The 18,986-nt window shown below is 42.5% G+C and overlaps 1 pseudogene; it reads right to left on the bottom strand.

Moving 5' to 3' along the window:
• Positions 1-531: 531 nt before the first annotated feature.
• LOC149184938 (serine/threonine-protein phosphatase 5 pseudogene) lies at positions 532-1,617 on the bottom strand (annotated as a pseudogene).
• Between the last annotated feature and the right edge of the window lie 17,369 nt (positions 1,618-18,986).

The following is an 18,986-nucleotide window of genomic DNA, read 5'->3' as shown; positions in this document are numbered from 1 at the left end:
ACAAATTCCTCATCAATATAGTCAAATGTAATCAATTATAAAAACTCTCTTGGTTCATGGCCAGATTTTCAAATCGATGGCCCTTTACAAATGCCCAGAGGCTTACAAACTTTTTTTGCTGTCCAAGCCTCACCTCTCCTCCCTCTTCTATTCTACCTCCCAAAAGGAAGTTATACACCAGTCATACCTAACTACTTCTTTCCATAAATGAATGAATTAGTTATACAGTCACAACTCAATCTTTATCATCATTTAACTAAACTAGACCACTTTTAACTACCTACCCTTATTGAAATTAACACAAATTTAACAGCTAAGTCTTCCTCAAGTCTTGCATATAGCCACAACATGTGACCACCCCGTCACATTGCTGGCCCGGTCTATATGCTCCTGCATCAGACTCTCACGGTTCAAAACATTCATGATCTCTTGATCATGTGCTTTCAAAAAGGAAAGAAGAAAGATAAAAATTCCTCCTAGATCCTAGACTTTCTCCCGGAGTTGTCCATATGCTCTGCCCCTCCATTTAGGCTACATGTCAGCTACTTCCTGATTCATCTTCCTTCCCTGGTCACAATAGTTTGGAGCTAAAAACACCATAATAAGTTTGCCGTTGTGTTCAATTTCATCTTCCTCTTTAACTTCATGAGTCCTGACCACCTGTGCAAGATTGTTTTCTTGCAGAAATCTTTTGGTCACATCTTCTCCAAAAGACAAACCAACCTCTCGTTTGTTGGGTCCATGCCCTTTATGGAGCTGTGGATCACTACAAAGTATTCCACACATCAAACCCTCTTCAGGGGGCTCGCAGAATCGAACAATTTCTTTGATCTCTTCCAGTCTTATACCATCAACGCTAAAAAGACTATTACGAACAACAAAAATCTTGTCATTGAGGACATGAGCCAAAGGCATGCAGCAAAACACTTCAGCGAAAAGCTCAACCATGCTTCCATTGTACTTGGACTTGACTTCGCCCTTAAAACTATGAATCTGGTTCATACTCTTGCTTTCATGATTTCCTCTTGCAAGACAAAGTTCAGTTGGACACATACACTTGAATACAAATAGCACGAGTATGACTCCAACATGGATGTCATCACAAACAGTGAATCGCTTTCCATTCGGAATGTTGATGTCAACCAACGATGGCATCGCCTCCAGCAAATCTTTTACTTGCAATAATATTTGAGACGCACACCTTCCGCGCATATTTTCCTGATTCTTGAAGTCATCCATCACTGTTATATTTTCTCCTTCTATTCCATGTTGTCGCTCCACCTTTATTGAATGAAAATTAATGGAATCATCAACAGAGTGATTCTCAAGACCATTCGCTGAGATGGCCTCAATAAATCTAACATTTTTGACTGTTGTTTCGGTCTCTTCAAGCTTTTTGGTGGTGTCAGGATCATTTGGACAAATTCTCTTACCCTGCTGAAAATATTTTTGTACTTCGCTGATCACTTTTTCTGATGCTGCCAGCCTTTGCCTTCTGGTCTGCTTCAACATCAGTTCCTTTATGTTCTCAATCTTCGTTTCCAGTCGATCTACTTGCTGGTCTTCTTCATTAATTCTTCCTTCCTGCTTTAGCTGGTTGCTGCTGTCCAGCTGCATCTTCCTTTGTCTCACACATCTACACTGTGTGTCTCCTTTCAACAGAGTTTCAACTTGCTATTCTGGACTTTTTCTTTCATCATCACTTCAGTGTGTTGATTTAACTCCTTCAAAGAGTTTTCAAATTTTTCCCCTGCATCATCTATTCCAATAATGCTTCTTTGCCTTGGTTCACAGTTGTGAACTTCCTCCTGTTAACGGGAAAAGTGTCTACTCAGAACGCCCCTAGCCCACTAAGGTGTGACAGTACCTTAGAAACAAACAAGGAAAACTACTTTCGTATTCTTCTTTATGAACTATAAACGAAGAGGAATAGGATGAACCAACCTGTGTCTTGCGCTAGTCCTTTGATCCAATCTCTCTCCTCTTTGACAGCTTCCAGCTACCTGCTCCCTCACTTACCCAGCTTCACCAAGTTCCTGCAAGATCACAGAAGAGGAAAACTACACAAAGACATGGATTTATATTCATAAATAGCTTAAGATCAGATTTAAGCTAAACATGCAAACATAACAAAACATCACTGATACACAAGCATGTAGGAGAAACTCAAATAGTTTTATTGATATAACAAGAAAGTCCAGGAGGAGTTACAACCGATGATTCCTGATCCAGCATCAACCCCCAGCAAAGGAATCCCCTCTTCACCTCCAACAAAGCATAAATCACCCAATACACTGATCTCTATCTCAAAACCAACAGCAATTCTCTGGAATGTACAAAATTCCAGCCTCTGGATCTCTGGGATGAGGGATCCATATATAGATGTATGCAAAGAGGATGAGTCAGCTTATGATTTGACTAGTGGCTTCTCTCTGTCAGTTCTTGCTTCCACTTGGAGACTGAGAGCCTCTTACTCATCCTTGGTCGAACTCAGTGAGGCAAGTGTCATTGGGGAAGATTTTGGAAGCTTCCATTGTCTGTCCACCTCGCGGAATGACACTGCCATTTGTCATTTCCCGCTTAGCGTACCCTGGTAGTGCATTTAGGTGCGTTGCAACGCACCTAGCTAGTGTACTGGGGTGCTATGCAGCGCAGCTAGCTAGTGGAGTAGCTGAAATGATCCTGATTTGACTGATTCTGAGCAGTTTCTGGTGGAGAACTTCTGGGAGAAGCTGTAATTGGTTGACCTTGTTCCTCTAGGGGTTGGAACAACACTTTTAGGGACTTAGGATCCCTTGGTTTATGGACATTTCATGCTTAGAGCTGTAAGGCACAAAAATGTCTATAACAGTTGCCCCCTAAAGTATGAGGCCGTTTATCGGGTGAAATGCTTTATTAGGAGGATCCGAAGTTCTTTCAATGCTGGGAGGAGACCTGTAATAAGATACAATACAATACATTATCTTCATACTATTTTCATGATCTAGCTGAGGCGGGCATTCCCATGCTCAGCTTTATAAATTCATTTTTTATGTACACAGGACAGACAATCGTCTGATGGTAGACTGATGATTCTGATGAAGTCATCATCCTTTTGGTAGGATGATTATCTGTGCTGCAATGCTGTACATGTCAATGTTTTTATTTTTCTTGAATATATATCGCAGCCCGGATGGATGAAACTAGATCCGGGGTCTTCAATCTCGTCCGATCTTCACTCGAAGTACAAGTCGATCCATGTGAGAAATGTTTTGAAGTCGAACATGGAAAGACATCGCTTGATTACCAGTCGATGATGTAAACTGTTAACAAGCGCAAGAGGAATCACCGATAATGATGATGACCCTCAAGGTACTGCAGTACAATTCATGTGGTGTGAATAAAGGGCTTGGCGTCGAACACCACGAAAAATCTTTCGGTCGAAGGTCATTGATGTATACCTATCGCCGGAAGTGAGAAACTTGCCATTGAGGCATGCAAGCTTCAAAGTACTGAATGGGGTGTTCCTAGATCAACTTCTTGGATAATGAGCTGATGTCTACAAGAAGCGATCCGTCGAAGGAGGGCCTTGATGAATCCCACATCACTGACACGAAACGGAGCAAATGATTTTGATGGAGGTGAAAACGATCTGGTGATATATGGTTCAGGATGGCGGTCATGAAGGAATGAAGTATAATGTATGGTAGTGGATGGGACACGGGTGACTTCTCTGGATGACTTCTCTTGAAAATGTCGGCGACACTTATGTGATGGATTGGTAGCATTTACTCCAAATGTGGATGGTATGGCGTGACCATGGTGATGTGACCGGTGAATGAAACAACCCAACCCGACTTAGGCGCGGAGTGGAAGTGTCATGTTCAAGAGCGACTTGCTACCAATAAAGATTCTTTGAGTTTCTTCCCAATTTTTCCCCAGTCATTGCTAACCAGTACCTCTTTATTTTTGTCAAGCTTGAGGAGGATAACATATGCTTGTTCTATAATTTGCCCTTCGGGCAAACCCATCGCTATGTTTTAACAAGCCTAGCGATAGTGAAACTCGTTCTCGTCTAAAGACAAGTTTGTCGCTATTAATCTTTTTAACGAGTTTAACGACAAAGATAACTCGGTCCTTTTCATTTTTAGAGAGTCTGAAAAGGTACGTAAAGGTAACTCCGAAATTCCTTTTTCGTCATCTAATCCCTTAAGTCCGAAAAAGTATAAAACAATACAGAAGGGATGAATTTTCGATAGTTTTAACGAGCCGAACAAAACAAGCGCTCGATCTTTTTGTGCAATAATCCCTCAGGTCCAAAAAGATTAAAATCTAGAGGAGGGATAGAACTTCCGGTCGCTTTAACGAGCTGGAAGGCCAAAACTCGGCAATCTTTTCATATTTTACGAGTCAGTTGAAAAGAGCTTAAAGAAGACTCGTCTTTTGAGGAACGAGTGATAAAATGGGTAGCAGTTGATTCCAGGTAAGGTTTGGAATTTTCCAATCACGGCAGTGTCACAAGGATGGCTAGTGAAATCACTCTTCGCAGTTGTTCCTCAAAATGGGTAAACAATCAAATGGAGGTGAATGATCGGCCAATGGAAAAGTGGAGGTGACGGTGCAAACACGACCAAGGCTTTAATGGCTGAAATCTTCATTCACGGTGGTTATTTACCGGGGAATAGTTCATTTTTTAATGAGCTTAAACGCGGGTGGAAACACTTGCTCATGTCTTATGTTTATTTTTTAATGAGCTTGAACTATGTGCTAAAACTGCTCGATTAGATGGTCTTGTTTCGATTTTTACCATAAATAGCTTTGTCTTTCCAAAGATAGTACTGTATCTTCAACTGCTTCATCAAACTAGTTAGAAATGAACAATATTTGCTTGAAAATGAGATTAAAACACTAATATTTTACTTTGAACTACGTAAAAGCAATCAAAAAGTGTTTTTTACCTCTCATTTTACCATTTCATTTGAACTTGGTTTGTTGGAGCTTTGGAGGTGCCTTTTCCCCCTTGATTTTCATCAGCTGATTTCGGGAGATTCTGTGGACGATTCTCGGCGCCGTCTGGACCAGGTAGGAGCTAAACCCGAGCTCTTTCATTTCATGGTTTCCTTTTTGCATTCTGTGCTTCATTCCCTGCTTTTCTGAGCCCCTGGGGTTTGATGGGCTCATTCTGCCATCAACGCACCCTGAGTACATCGAAACCTGCGCTGAATGTTAGCCAGTATGAAGGCAGTTTGACATTCAACGCAGGTGGAACACTGCTGCAGGTGCGTTGGGCGCAGAAAGGGAATTTGTTGCACAGTTTTTGATGAAAATTTTTGCCTGTTTCTCATCAAAATCAGGATCTAACTCCTCTCTTGTTTGTTTTTCAGAGATCTCGGAGCAAGATGACCCTTACATGGCGAGAACGAAAACATGAAGAAGAGGACATGATTGCCCTACATGATCCGGTTACAGTGAACGCGCTGCGAAACTGTGGCTTGTTGAAGTTCTTCCGCATCTCTAGCATGAGACAGCAGATCAACCTACTGTAGTATTTGCTCGATGCTTGGGATCCTATCAACCAAGTTTTCCAGATTAGGGGCAAATCTATCCCCTTGACTGCAGTAGACATTTACTTCTTGACTGGCTTGTCGAGGCAGGGTGCCCCCATCTCTTTGTCAGGTTCGGCCCGAGGAGGTGACTCTATGAGAGATTATGTCTGCCAGTATTGCAGGGAAGGATCCCAGCCGAGTAAAGATGGCAAGATCATCATCCGTGATGTCACTGACAGGTCCCTTAGGTCTATCCTGTTTACTTTTGCTAGGCTGGCCGGTAGTGCGTCTCTTCATGTAGCCAACAGATCCTACATGCAGCATGCCTTGGAGTGTCTCCAACTGAAAGTATTTAACTGGTGCGACACAGTACTTCTTGTGATGAAAGATCAATTGACCAAGATAAAGGACGGGAGGTTGAAGAACTTTGGGTTCAGTTCTATTTTGACCGCCTTTGCCTTGGAGAAGATACCACTGATGCAGCCGCAGTACATTGCATTCGACTTACCTTCTCCTACTGAACCACGTATGCAGAGATGGGTTGACCATATGTCTAGGCATGCAGGCCAGTCTCAGATTTCGTTTTCTAATACCTTCTTCAGGTGGTTTGATCGTCAGGAGATGGTTTATGCCGAGTATCCATATGCTGGTATGGACTTCCGGGGTGATCCAGATTTAGTACTGTCGGATGGCGAGCAGTGGGGTGCTATTGGTAAAATCTTTGACCATATCACTGTTTACTGTTTTTTACTTATAATGTCCTTGTGCTTTATTCTATCAAGACTTTAACCAAACTCATGTGTACATGCAGATGTTGGTCCTGTTCGTCCAGTAGTTCGCCTGAGAGTGCCAACCGTTGCCCCAGCAGGAGAGGCCGCCGGGAGGGTTATTCTTCGTGACCTCGATGTGGCCGAGACTCTCATAGCTGTGCAGGAGCAGGTTGAGAGCCTTACTCTCGGTATTCCAGATGTGAGGATTGACGAGCTACCTTTGCAGTTACAGTGGCATACTACTGGTGTGCCCAGACGATGGACTCGTCTCTTACGCATGATCGCACAGGCTGTGACTTGCTATCACGAGCATCATTAGACTAGGGTGCCCCCTAGAATTTTGAGTTTTTGGGTCATGTGACCGATTTTGTCTTGGTTACAGAACATTATATGTAAACCATAAACAACTATATATATATTTTGATTTTCGGGGTTTTATTCTGGTTGAGCTATATGATCCACATGTAAAACATTGATGATGTGTTTCTTTTTATAAATGTTGCAAATGTCTATCTAACACATAGTTTGCTAATGAGTCGGTTAATGTGTTTAAGTTTCTGGAAATATGTTGGTATTGAATAAGATCAAATTGTCTTTCCAAAATCTTAACCCTTAGGAACATGCGATAAATAGCTGGGCTTCAGACGGAATATATACCATTGAGTTGTAGTATTACGAGTTGTGAGTCTAGCCTGACAATTAGTCGGCGTATACCATGGGTGATGGCATCAGAGAGAAGTTCTATCAACGTGCTATACTCAGCGATGTTATTCGTTGATTGACCAATACATACACCTCTGAAACTTACTAACTCGCCGCTTGGATCAAAAATGGCCCAGGCTGCGGAGGACAGGTTCCACAAACTACGACTCGCTCCGTCGGCATATCCAACACATGTCTCCAAAAGGTTTGACATCTGCAATAAATGTAAAAAGGTGGATTACTCGACCAAAACAAACACTTTAGCGAAAACAAAATACAACAAAAGCATATTGGTTACTATTTAAGCATATTAACGCTTGAGGTACAACCCATTACGAGGTTGCGCCAATGGAACTCCGTCATAATCCATTAACTCATAGGCTCCTTTTGCTAACACCCGTTTAACAATATAGGGACCCATCCATAAAGACTTAAATTTACCTGCTCCCAATTTATCGGATTCTTGTTCGTAAAGCAAGACCAAGTCACCTTCTGAGAAGACACGGGGTTTGACATTTTTGTCGAACTGCGCCTTGACTCGTTTCTTATGGGCTTCGTTAGCCAAAGCGGCATCACGACGGGTTTCATCCAATTGGATTAATTCCAAGAAACGAGCCTCTTCTTCTGAAGTTCTGGGGAGGAGATCGATTGCGAGTTTAAGAGACGAGATTTCGCACTGGACTGGTAAGACTGCTTCCAGGCCATATACCAGTTGGAAGGGTGTGAACCCGGTTACATTCCTTACCGATGTTCGGTAAGCCCACAAGGCTGAGTACAGGATTAGGTGCCACCTTCTTTTGTGAACTCTGATCATCCTTTGCAACATGCGCTTCAGGACTTTGTTGATTGCTTCAACTTGTCCGTTGGCTTGTGGATAATACGGAGTAGAGCTGTCGTGAGACAACCCTAGTTTGGCAGCTAATTCGAGCATCATGTGATTGCGAAAATGCGATCCATGATCTGTGACTATAGCCTATGGTACGCCAAATCTGGCGACTACATGATTGAAAAAGAAAAGGGCAGTTGTTTCACCAGTATTATCTAATGTAGGCATCGCCTCAGCCCATTTGGTAAAATAGTCAACTGCGACTATGATATACCCATGCCCCCCAGTCGAGGTGGGGTTACATGTCATGAAATCGATGCCCCATTTGGTGAACGGCCCAACAGCAACTATTGGCTGTAGAGGTGCGGGTGGTATTCTGGTTTTGCTATCAAAAATTTGACAAGCATGGCAACTTCTGACTGCGGTTATGCAATCTTTGAACATTGTTGGCCAGAAGTATCCTGCTCGTAAGAATTTTTGTGCTGTAGCATATCCAGATTGATGCCCCCCACAGGCTCCTGAATGACACTCATTCAGGGCTTTTTCGGCCTCCTCATGGGTGAGGCACCTTCTCAGAATTGTATTGATACCACGATGGTAAAGTGTATCACCGACGATCATGTAGTCTTTTGCTTGGTATCGAATACATTTTTGTTCAGAGTGTGATGTATTAGGCCTAAACTTTTGGGTTTGGAGATAAATTATTATATCTCCATACCACTCATTTCTTGTAGATATCAGAAACAAATTCTCATTCACGATTGATTCTTCGGATGTTTCATCGTTGGATGACGATGGGAGATCGCACAATAGTTCCGCAAAAACTAGAGCTTTCTTTGATTTGGATTTTACGAATTCCAGATCAAACTCTTGAAGGATCGCTATCCATTTTGAATATTTGCCCCCCAGCAACTGTCGCGACAATATATAAGTCATGGGGTTGCAATCGGACAGAATGGTAGTTTTCCGAAAGAGGACATAGTGTCGAAATCTTTGTATCGCTTGAACAGCTGCAAGCACTAGTTTTTCAACGTAAGAATATTTGCTTTCTGTATCATTTAAGTTCTTACTTAAATAATATATAGGATGTTCAATTCCATCGACTTCTTGAACTAAAACCATTGCGATGGTTGTATCTGCTGCAGCCAGATACAGGTTAAAATCTCTTTGATAATCGGGGGCGTACATTAAAGATGCTTTCATTAGGGAATCTTTTAAAGCATCAAAGGAAGCTTGCGCGACCTGATCCCAGACAAAGGGTACCTCCTTTTTCAAAAGACGTGTATAACCTTTAGCAAGTTCGGCGTAATTTGGAATGAACCTCCTCAGAAAGTTTGCTTTCCCTTGGAGTTTCTGAATCTGAAGCAAATTTGAAGGTGGAGGCAAATTTATGATTGCCTGGACCTTGCACAGGTCGAGACGAATCCCATCCTTGGAGACTACGAAGCCAAGTAAACGACCAGAACTGACGCAAAATACACATTTGTGTGGATTGAGTCGTATCTTGTAGTGTCGGCAACGTAGAAATATCGCTCTTAAATGCTGCGGATGATCAGTCCGCTTTCGCGAATGAGCCGGAAGGTCGTCGAGGTATGGTTGAACGATGTTTTTGATGTCATGGAAGGCATAATTCATTTCCCTCTGAAACGTCGCCCCTGCGTTGTTTAAACCAAAGGGTAATTTTCGATATGTGAATGTGCCCCACGGACAAATGAATGCAGTCTTTGACTGGTCCTGCGAGCGGATATTTATTTGATTATACCCGGAAAATCCATCCATGAATGAAAAGATTTTGCATCCGGCGCATTCATCAATTATCTGGTCGATGAAGGGTGTAGGGTAGTTGTCTTTCGGACAAGCTTGATTTACATCCCTATAATCGACACACACTCTAATCGTCCCCTGTTTCTTCATAACAGGGACAATATTGGATACCCAATCGGTTAAAGGAACCGGGTAGATGAAACCAGCATGGAGAAGTTTTTCAACTTCTGCCTTAATGGCAGCGCCTTTCTTGGGGTGCAACCTACCTGAGCCTTTGTCGTACCGGTTTGACATCTGGATACATCTTAATTTCATGTTCAACGATGCTCGAGTCGATGCCTGGAATTTCACTGTATGACCAAGCAAAGATATCTCTGAATTTGCGAAAAAGAGCATTATATATTTCCAGTTCTGAAGGAGAACAACGTTTGCCGACATAAATATTCTCTACAACATCTGTTTTAGTCGAGATATTTATAGCTATATTCTCTTCAATGTTGGATAAGTTTCGCTCAGAGTCCACCGTATTTACAGTATTTGAAAGGAAATCAAATACTGATGGATGATAAAGGTCATGTTGAGTCTCTTCCTCACAATCCGGAAGAAAGGAACGATGGTGGGAATCATTCCATGGTGCTCCTTTAACTACCATAGCTTGGAGAATTCCTTCGTCGGTGACATGCACTTGCGACCAAGGATCTGAAAGAGTACCATATTCTCTAGACCTATCTATCCAAACGCTTGATGAGCGTTGATTCGGGTTTGCCTCCCATGCTAGAAACATTGATTGCTATAATATTTCTATTGGGCTTGGGGGCAAAACCATTGCATGATCCATGTTGATATCGTTTTCTGAGATCTTTGTGGAAGATATCATATTGCAGGTTCCTATCGATGCTACTTCCGCCAGATTGCTTGGAGGTGGAAGAACGAAAGTTCCCATTAGTATAGGATCTTTTAGTAGGCCTACTCTGATATTCTGAAGCGAATGGGGGCTTCCATGGATCATGGGAATGCTTCCTGTAACTTGAGAACCATTGGGGAGGAAGTTTTGTTGATCGACGATTGTAATCTCTCCTTGAAAGGGGAATGCAATCTTTCTAAAATAGGTCGACACAATAGCTGCCATGGCATATATCCATGGTCTTCCTAATAGGATGTTGTAATCAAGATTCCCATCGATGAATTCAACATCTATTTCCACCGTTTTTCCCCCTAGTTCAACTTTCAAGTTATTTAGGATACCATATGGGGTATATGTCCTTCCGTCGAATGCTTTTAATGTCGTCGAGGATCGCGACAAGGTTGGAGATCCTAAAGTTTTCCAGCAACTCATCGACATAATGCATGTAGATGCCCCCTCATCAATAATTGTTCGATGAACAGTTTTGTTGAGGGCTTTCACTTGAACAAGGAAAGCTAGTTGAGCCAGTAACTGAGGATCATATCCTTTGTGGTCGAAGGATACAAGATTGGAATCCTTTGGGTCAATCCCACCAATCGCCGATAACAAAGCCTGCCTTTGGGATGGGAAATTTTGTAATACTTCAAGAGTCGACATAGCGGATGGCGATTGGGCCAAATCTTCCACTATGTTATAATGTTGTGCTGCTCTAGCGCAGGGATTAAATGTCGACTTGTGTACTACTCCCTTTGGCGGTTTTATTGTTAATTCAGGAATGATGGGTGGTACAACTTCTGTTGAAGTTGTTGTCGAACTACTTGGTTGATCTTTATCCTTGTCGTTCGACAGCTACGGATTCCCGTAATCTTTGTTCCTTGTCGAAATCAAAGCATCATTCTGCTATTTCGAAATCGACAACATTAGCACTTGAGACGGGGAAGCATTTCCACTTTCAACCAGATTTGCTCCTGGATTTGGGAACGGATCAGTTAACACAGCTGAGGTTTTCAAACTTTTAAAGAATTTCTTAAGCTCAGCTCTGTGTGGACAATATGCGGTCCAATGATCCCCATCACATATATAGCATGGATTTTTTGGTTTCCTATTTCCAGGGGGATTTGAAGAAGATTTTTCAGGTGATGATTCATCCTGTTTCTTCTTCTTCCCTTTGCCTTTCTTCTTGCTTCCTGGTTGTTTGGTTTCTTTTCCCTTATCTGTCGACACGGCATTTACTTCCGAAGCAAGAAGTTTGTATTTTGCATTTTGATCTGAAATCTTACGGGCCTTCTTAGATGTAGCCTTTGTCGATTTCGTGTCTGTTGTGTCAATCATGCCATCGCTGGCGTGAGAGTCATTGTTCGATTTAGGAGGAGGAGGAATTGAGAATTCTGGTCTAGGGGCGTCAGGTATTTTGTCGTATAGCGTTCCGGACTGAGTATAGATCAAGTCCAGATATTGCGCACGAGTGATAACTTGCTCTTCCGTTACGACTCCCCCCTTTTCCACATCTTCCGTAATGGAAGGTAGTAATGACTTGATAAACCATTCAGCTAATAGCTGATCGGGAACGTACGTTTTTACCATCCTACGACGATGTCACCACTCATGTATATGATCAGATATGTGAGTGGCCGTTGTCTGTTTGAAGTTGGTAAGGAGTTCTGTTCCCGTTTCATACCTTATCGGTAATTGAAAATGGGTTAAAAAGGTTGTGGCTAAGGTACTGAAGTTGTCGAATGAAGCTCTAGGCAATTCAATGTACCATTTTGCCGCTGGACCCGTTAACGTCCTCTGAAAGAGGTGAAGCCTTATCGAATCATTGTTTAGGGTGTTTGATGAACACCATAGATGAAATGTCATCACGTGATTCGATGGATCTTCGCCCGGATTTCCATTAAATTTAGGAATATCTGATGGAAGTTTATGAGGAATCGCTGGCCACCAAGGGGCGTAAGCAATTGGATCATTTGTTAACTGGTTTAAATCAGGTAACTCTAAAGTTGCCACGAATGGTAACTGCTGATTCAGATTAGGTGAAGCATACCCAGGGTAAGATGGGATTGCCTAAGCAGTTGATCTTTGCATGCCAGCATAATGCATTTGATGCTGGTATGACTGATACGGTTGGTGGACATGACCATTGTAAAATGGTTGATTTTGACCGTTTTGAATGTACGGTTATCCACTGTTCGCAAAGATTTGTTGCTCAGAACCTTGGTATACTTGTTGGAATTGTGGTTGTTGGTATTGCACCAGCCATGGTTGAGAAGCCATGTGTTGTTGCGCTATACTAACCGTTGGACCAAGGTGTGGGGTAATTGTACCCGTCTGGACCTGTGTCGCCCCACTAGTTGGCGATTGTGGTTGAGTCACAGGGTCAAGGGGTTGTTGCATTACAACCTGAGAAATCTGATGTTGACATACAACAGGCAGCGTTTGAACTTGTGACACTGTCACAATAGCTGGTGTAGTCGGGTTGCATTGAGTACACAACCCTTGGTTTTTGAGGTAGTATAGGTACCCAACCACTTGAGGTAATTCCAGTATAACCTGAATATTGTTGTGAACTCCCGTATGGATATCCTCCCGGAGGGGATAATGAAAGGGCATACTGCCCCCCATACGGTGGTAATCCAGAACTCAAGGGAATTGTTTGCCCTTGGGGACCAGACTGCCCAAATTGACCTCCAAATGGATCAATCTGTTGAGATTCAACACAAGAGTTTCCGGATATTATCCCGGATGAACAAACAGGAACGGACCAGACTGTCGAAATAGCCCCTGAGTGGGCTCCTTCTAGAGGTTGAGAGCTAGTTGGGACAGATGGTATGCCGGCAAACATTGTCGGAGTGACGGCAGGGAGTTTTGCTGTCGCTGTGTCAAACGACACAGTCCTAGATGTTGACGGTTGTTCAGACATTTGAAGTCTATCCAAAAGATTACCTAGCGATTCTACAGGAACTTCTACTGGTGGTAGACTAACTTCTGATGAAGAAGGATATAGAATGGTCCCGACTCCAAAGTGTGTTGGAGTACTTGTTTGAGGATCTTCTACAATTTCTTCAATTGCAATCAGACCAGGTGGAAGGGGAAGACCGTCAGGTCCGTAAAATATTTCTGGTGCTAAAGAAGGGGTGGAATCGACAGCGACAGATGTTTGAAGAGCAAGACTCTCCGAGCCGGTTGTAGATGGAACCGGTTCGGTAACACAAGTGTTTGCTCTCAGACAAGGATCAGTATCACTGTCCCTCTGTGGCTGTTGAACTTCTTCTGTAGAGGCAGGGTTTCCAGAAATGTTTGGAGTAACCGGAATCTCGGATGTTGTTGGAACACTTGTTCTAACTTTAATAGGAGATTTCGAACCGGTTAAACGAGTTCGCTTTGTCCGTACTGGTTTCGATTCCGGAGACAAAGACGGTTGACTCGTAAGCCTCCGCGAACGACGGGGTTTCAATTGACTTTCTTCCACGATTGCGGATTACTCGATCAACTAAAATAAAAAGGGGAATTATGTTTCCGAATTAAATGAATTTTAGACGCTTTTGACACAACTTGTTTTTTCAGTTTTAAAGAGTCGAGAAAAAACAAAAGATGACTCTAGTCTCCTTCGATTTTTAATGAGCCTGAAGTGACAAGTGCTCAGATGGACCTTTTCCGTTAAGGAGTCTGAAAAGGAACGAAAGGGACTGCTCTGGAGATCTAGGTAGAGGGAGTACCAAACCAATCGCAAAACTGCAGAATACTTTTTACAGTACGGCAGTCAATCTTCCCGAATGCTGTGTTCGGTGCATTGCGATCAGTAGGGCAGCCGACACAGCTTCCTATGGATAAAAGGTTTTAAGCTTATAGGGGTCTCCCAACATATACTCAACGGTACGTGGGAGCACAAGTCCGTACTGGCACTTATCGTCTCAAAGTGGAGGAATCACCCAACCATCAGTGAGGACAATAGTTACCAGGCTTTACGACGCCGGAATACGTCTCTAGCCTAGACCTCTAAATGTTGTGCGTTAAGTTCCAAAGCGTTGTTAGATTCATTCAATTTATTTTAAGTTGATCTTTCTTAGAAGTTTGCCTTTTGGGATCACCATGAGATGTAGATGAAACTCCTGAAATGCAATCTAAAGATGATAAGCAAGCTTTTATCTCTTTTCAGCAATGAAAATCCTAGCTACAAGGGGAAAAGAAAGACACAATCTTTTCTCAAAGAGCAAAGAGCACATTGTAGATGCACTTTTCCTAAATCAAGCCAAACAGACTATCAATATGCAAATGCACATATGCATGTATTTGTTTTCACTTTCTTAATATTGATGCCTAAAAAGAAAGTTGATGTACAAATCTGAATTTGCTTTCAAGTGAAAAACAAAAACAAGCTTCTTTTCGAAATCAAAAGGTAGAGAAGATTACGACACTTTATGATTTTGAAATAAACACTCGTTTCGACACTAGAAAATGACAAATTCAAACCAAAGACAAAAGTAAAATCATAATCGACTATCAACAGCAAATAAACTTTCTCCTAAGATCAAAATCGACACTTACGACAAATCTAAATCCAAGGACGACAGTATGACTATTCTACTCTTTCAATGGAAAACTGTAAATGATGTAAGAAACACACAAAGAACATCTACAGTCTTTTTGTACAAAGGAGGCAGAATTAAGGAAAAGAAAAGGGGTTTTTAAACAGACACACACTGATCACAGGCTGCAAAATCAGAGACAAAAACTGAAAAAATGAAGCAAAGAACCTCAGCTGCACAGGGCTAGGCTGATCAGCGCACCTGTTACACAGAGAAACTGAATTGCAGCGCAGGTACCCTCTCAGGAACTGCGTTGAAATGCAGAGTCTCTTCACAGTGCCTGCGCTGGGGCAGAAACGAGACTTCTATCCGGGTTCTGGGTCACGGTTTGCAATTTAATCTATGGATTTTGGCCCAGTGAAAGCAACCAGTAATGCACAATCAGAGGGTGGATTTAAAGGAGGTCTAAGAGCTATCACAAAGGGTAATCAGATCATTTGTGAATCAGCTGTTCAAATCATAAACAAATCCAGTGAAAGGATTGAAGTAGCAGGTGTCTACTTTGCATTTGATAATGACAAATGCAGTTCAATTGCTACTTTTGTGTTTATGAAACAAACAACAAGAGAAACACAAACAACACTAACTAGACACGATCCCCAGCGGAGTCGCCATTTTGTTAACAGGAAAAGTGTCTACTCAGAACGCCCCTATCCCACTAAGGTGTGACAGTACCTTAGAAACAAACAAGGAAAACTACTTTCGTATTCTTCTTTATGAACTATAAACGAAGAGGAATAGGATGAACCAACCTGTGTCTTGCGCTAGTCCTTTGATCCAATCTCTCTCCTCTTTGACAGCTTCCAGCTACCTGCTCCCTCACTTGCCCAGCTTCACCAAGTTCCTACAAGATCACAGAAGAGGAAAACTACACAAAGACATGGATTTATATTCATAAATAGCTTAGGATCAGATTTAAGCTAAACATGCAAATATAACAAAACATCACTGATACACAAGCATGTAGGAGAAACTCAAATAGTTTTATTGATATAACAAGAAAGTCCAGGAGGAGTTACAACCGATGATTCCTGATCCAGCATCAACCCCCCAGCAAAGGAATCCCCTCTTCACCTCCAACAAAGCATAAATCACCCAATACATTGATCTCTATCTCAAAACCAACAACAATTCTCTGGAATGTACAAAATTCCAGCCTCTGGATCTCTGGGATGAGGGATCCATATATAGATGTATGCAAAGAGGATGAGTCAGCTTATGATTTTACTAGTGACTTCTCTCTGTCAGTTCTTGCTTCCACTTGGAGACTGAGAACCTCTTACTCATCCTTGGTCGAACTCAGTGAGGCAAGTGTCATTGGGGAAGATTCTGGAAGCTTCCATTGTCTATCCACCTCGCGGAATGACACTACCATTTGTCATTTCCCGCTCAGCGCACCCTGGTAGTGCATTTAGGTGCGTTGCAACGCACCTAGCTAGTGTACTGGGGTGCTATGCAGCGCAGCTAGCTAGTGGAGCAGCTGAAATGATCCTAATTTGACTGATTCTGAGCAGTTTCTGGTGGAGAACTTCTGGGAGAAGCTGTAATTGGTTGACCTTGTTCCTCTAGGGGTTGGAACAACACTTTTAGGGACTTAGGATCCCTTGGTTTATGGACATTTCATGCTTAGAGCTGTAAGGCACAAAAATGTCTATAACACCTCCCCTACTTCTGCTTCTTTTACTGCAAACTTCTTGCAGTCTTCATCAGGTACTGGTGCTTTTAGCCATTTCTCCAGCAACTCTAACTCCTTCTCTCATACATTAGCTTCTTGATGGGCGTTGCTTTCTTTTCCTCCTTGATCCTGTTGATGACTTCTTGTCATTGTCAGTGCTTCTTCCTTTTCTTCACCTTTTGCTAGGTGAACCTCTGCTTCATGTCGTCTTCTTTGAGGTACGTTGATCAACTCAACATCTCCCACGGCTGACTCAATCGTGCCTATCATCATGACAGCATGATGATCTTCTGCTAAGTTTTCAGAAGTCATGGTCTTTTCTTCATGAACTTCTTTGACAATCTTTGTTGGTTGTCCCTTTTCACCTTTATATGTTACTTTCACTAATATCTTTGGGTTCTCGTCTTCTACGCAGTTTTCGCTTCCAGGACTGTTAGCTATATTCCGTGTGGGTGACATTGGATCGTTTGAAAACAATTTTGAGGAGCCATTGGGTGGAGAGGAATGATAGCCAGGACCACATTCTTCTTGCCAAGAAATGTCTCTACCAACTATGGGCAACCCTTTATCACCATCAAGACAAGACGTCGGCAATTTAACCCTTCCTCCAATTGATTTTATGTCTCCGCCTGCTAACTTTTCAAGGAAACCGGCTTGATACGCATCCCAAACCACGGGAGCAGAACAGGGTTGATCCCTACCTTTAATGGTATTTCCGCCAGGTCTTCGTTGGCTAACAAATAGAAAATTAAACGCTGATTTGTCTTCCCCTGCCTGTCGCACCGATACTTCCACGTCACTTAAACCCTCTTTGACCTCTTCTGTCTCTCTCAGGCTGCTCTTGGAAAGTTGCACCTCCTCTGAACTTCCTTCGAGCGGCAACATCGTAGCCAAGGGCGTATGCAACAAACAGTCATCAAGCTGTTGTAGAACATCAATTATCTTATTTGCGTCTTTCCCACCAGTTTTATCTTCTGTCACCTGTTTCTCTGAATCTAGTCTTCCTGTCAACATTTCAGTATGTTGATGCAAGTTCTCTTCTGAACTTTTGAGACCCTCATATGATCTCACCACTTCCTCATCATCATCCATAGATATTCCTTCCTCTGGCTTGCAGATAACTTCATCTATTTCATCTGCTTCCCTTACTTCTTCAAGCATTTTCCTCTGAACAAATTTGCCTGCGGCATCTGCCATTATCTTTGTCTTCATCCTCTCTTCTTGAGCTCCTCTCTCTACTGCAACAGCTTCAAGTACAAACGCATCGCTGCTTTCTTCTTCGGAGTATTTATCTCCTGAAAGATTCTTTTCCATACTTGTGACAGCTTCACAAGATTGCGCATCCTCCTCCGTAAAACCTGTAATCACATCACAATTGTCAGCTATAAAACCACAAGATTTTACATCATCCAGTTGATCTGGATCTACCTAATAACCCAAGAAATCATCAATGATCTCCTCCTATGTTTCACCAATGGAATCCTCCAATTTCAACTCAGCTGCTCTGAGTTCTTCAAGGCTCAACTGTATACTCATCATCTGCTCGAGCTTCCTCAGCTCTTCTGTTAACTGCATGTTTATCTGTTGTAGCCTCTGCCACTTCACTCTCTTCTTCATATTCCAACCATGTCTCTGGTCTCTCATATTTTCCCATATCAGTTCCATCAATAACCCAAGATGAACCGCGATCTCAGCTTTTTCTTTCTCATACTCTTCATCAGTCAACTGCTGTCTTATGCCACTTACCTTGGCATCTTCTTTCTCCCTCTTTCTACTGTGGCCTCTTTCTGAACCTCTGCTCTCTCCTTTATGACTTTCAATAGTCATCTCCTTCACCATGAGTTTCTCACCCATGAGTTGCACCAAGCCTCTTCAACAGCAAACTCTTCTACTGCCACTTACCTCACCAATCCCTTCCTCTGGATCTAGTCTTTTGGTAACCACCGGTCCTCTACTGGAACCTTTCAAGCATTTCTCCACTGCTCGTTCAAGCTTCTCTCATCTGCAACTTTCAAGAACACACTTGTCCTTTTCATTCAACCTATGTTGAATCTTTAGGTTCTGCCACATTCACCTAGAATCCCTTGCTGGACTCCTTCATCACTGCACTTCAGCTGTGATCTGCTTCCTCCCACTGAGACTTTCTTCAATCTGCTTGCAACATGAACTCTACAAACAACTTTCAAACCAGAGCAAATATCATCTGACAACTCACCTTCAAGATCCTGTTGATC

Source organism: Pinus tabuliformis, chromosome 3_2 (assembly GCF_031772625.1).
Source record: "Pinus tabuliformis cultivar Carrire ecotype Pingquan chromosome 3_2, CPIR1, whole genome shotgun sequence".
In the NCBI taxonomy this organism is placed as follows: domain Eukaryota; kingdom Viridiplantae; phylum Streptophyta; class Pinopsida; order Pinales; family Pinaceae; genus Pinus; species Pinus tabuliformis.
This window is presented reverse-complemented; position numbering and strand designations above follow the sequence as displayed.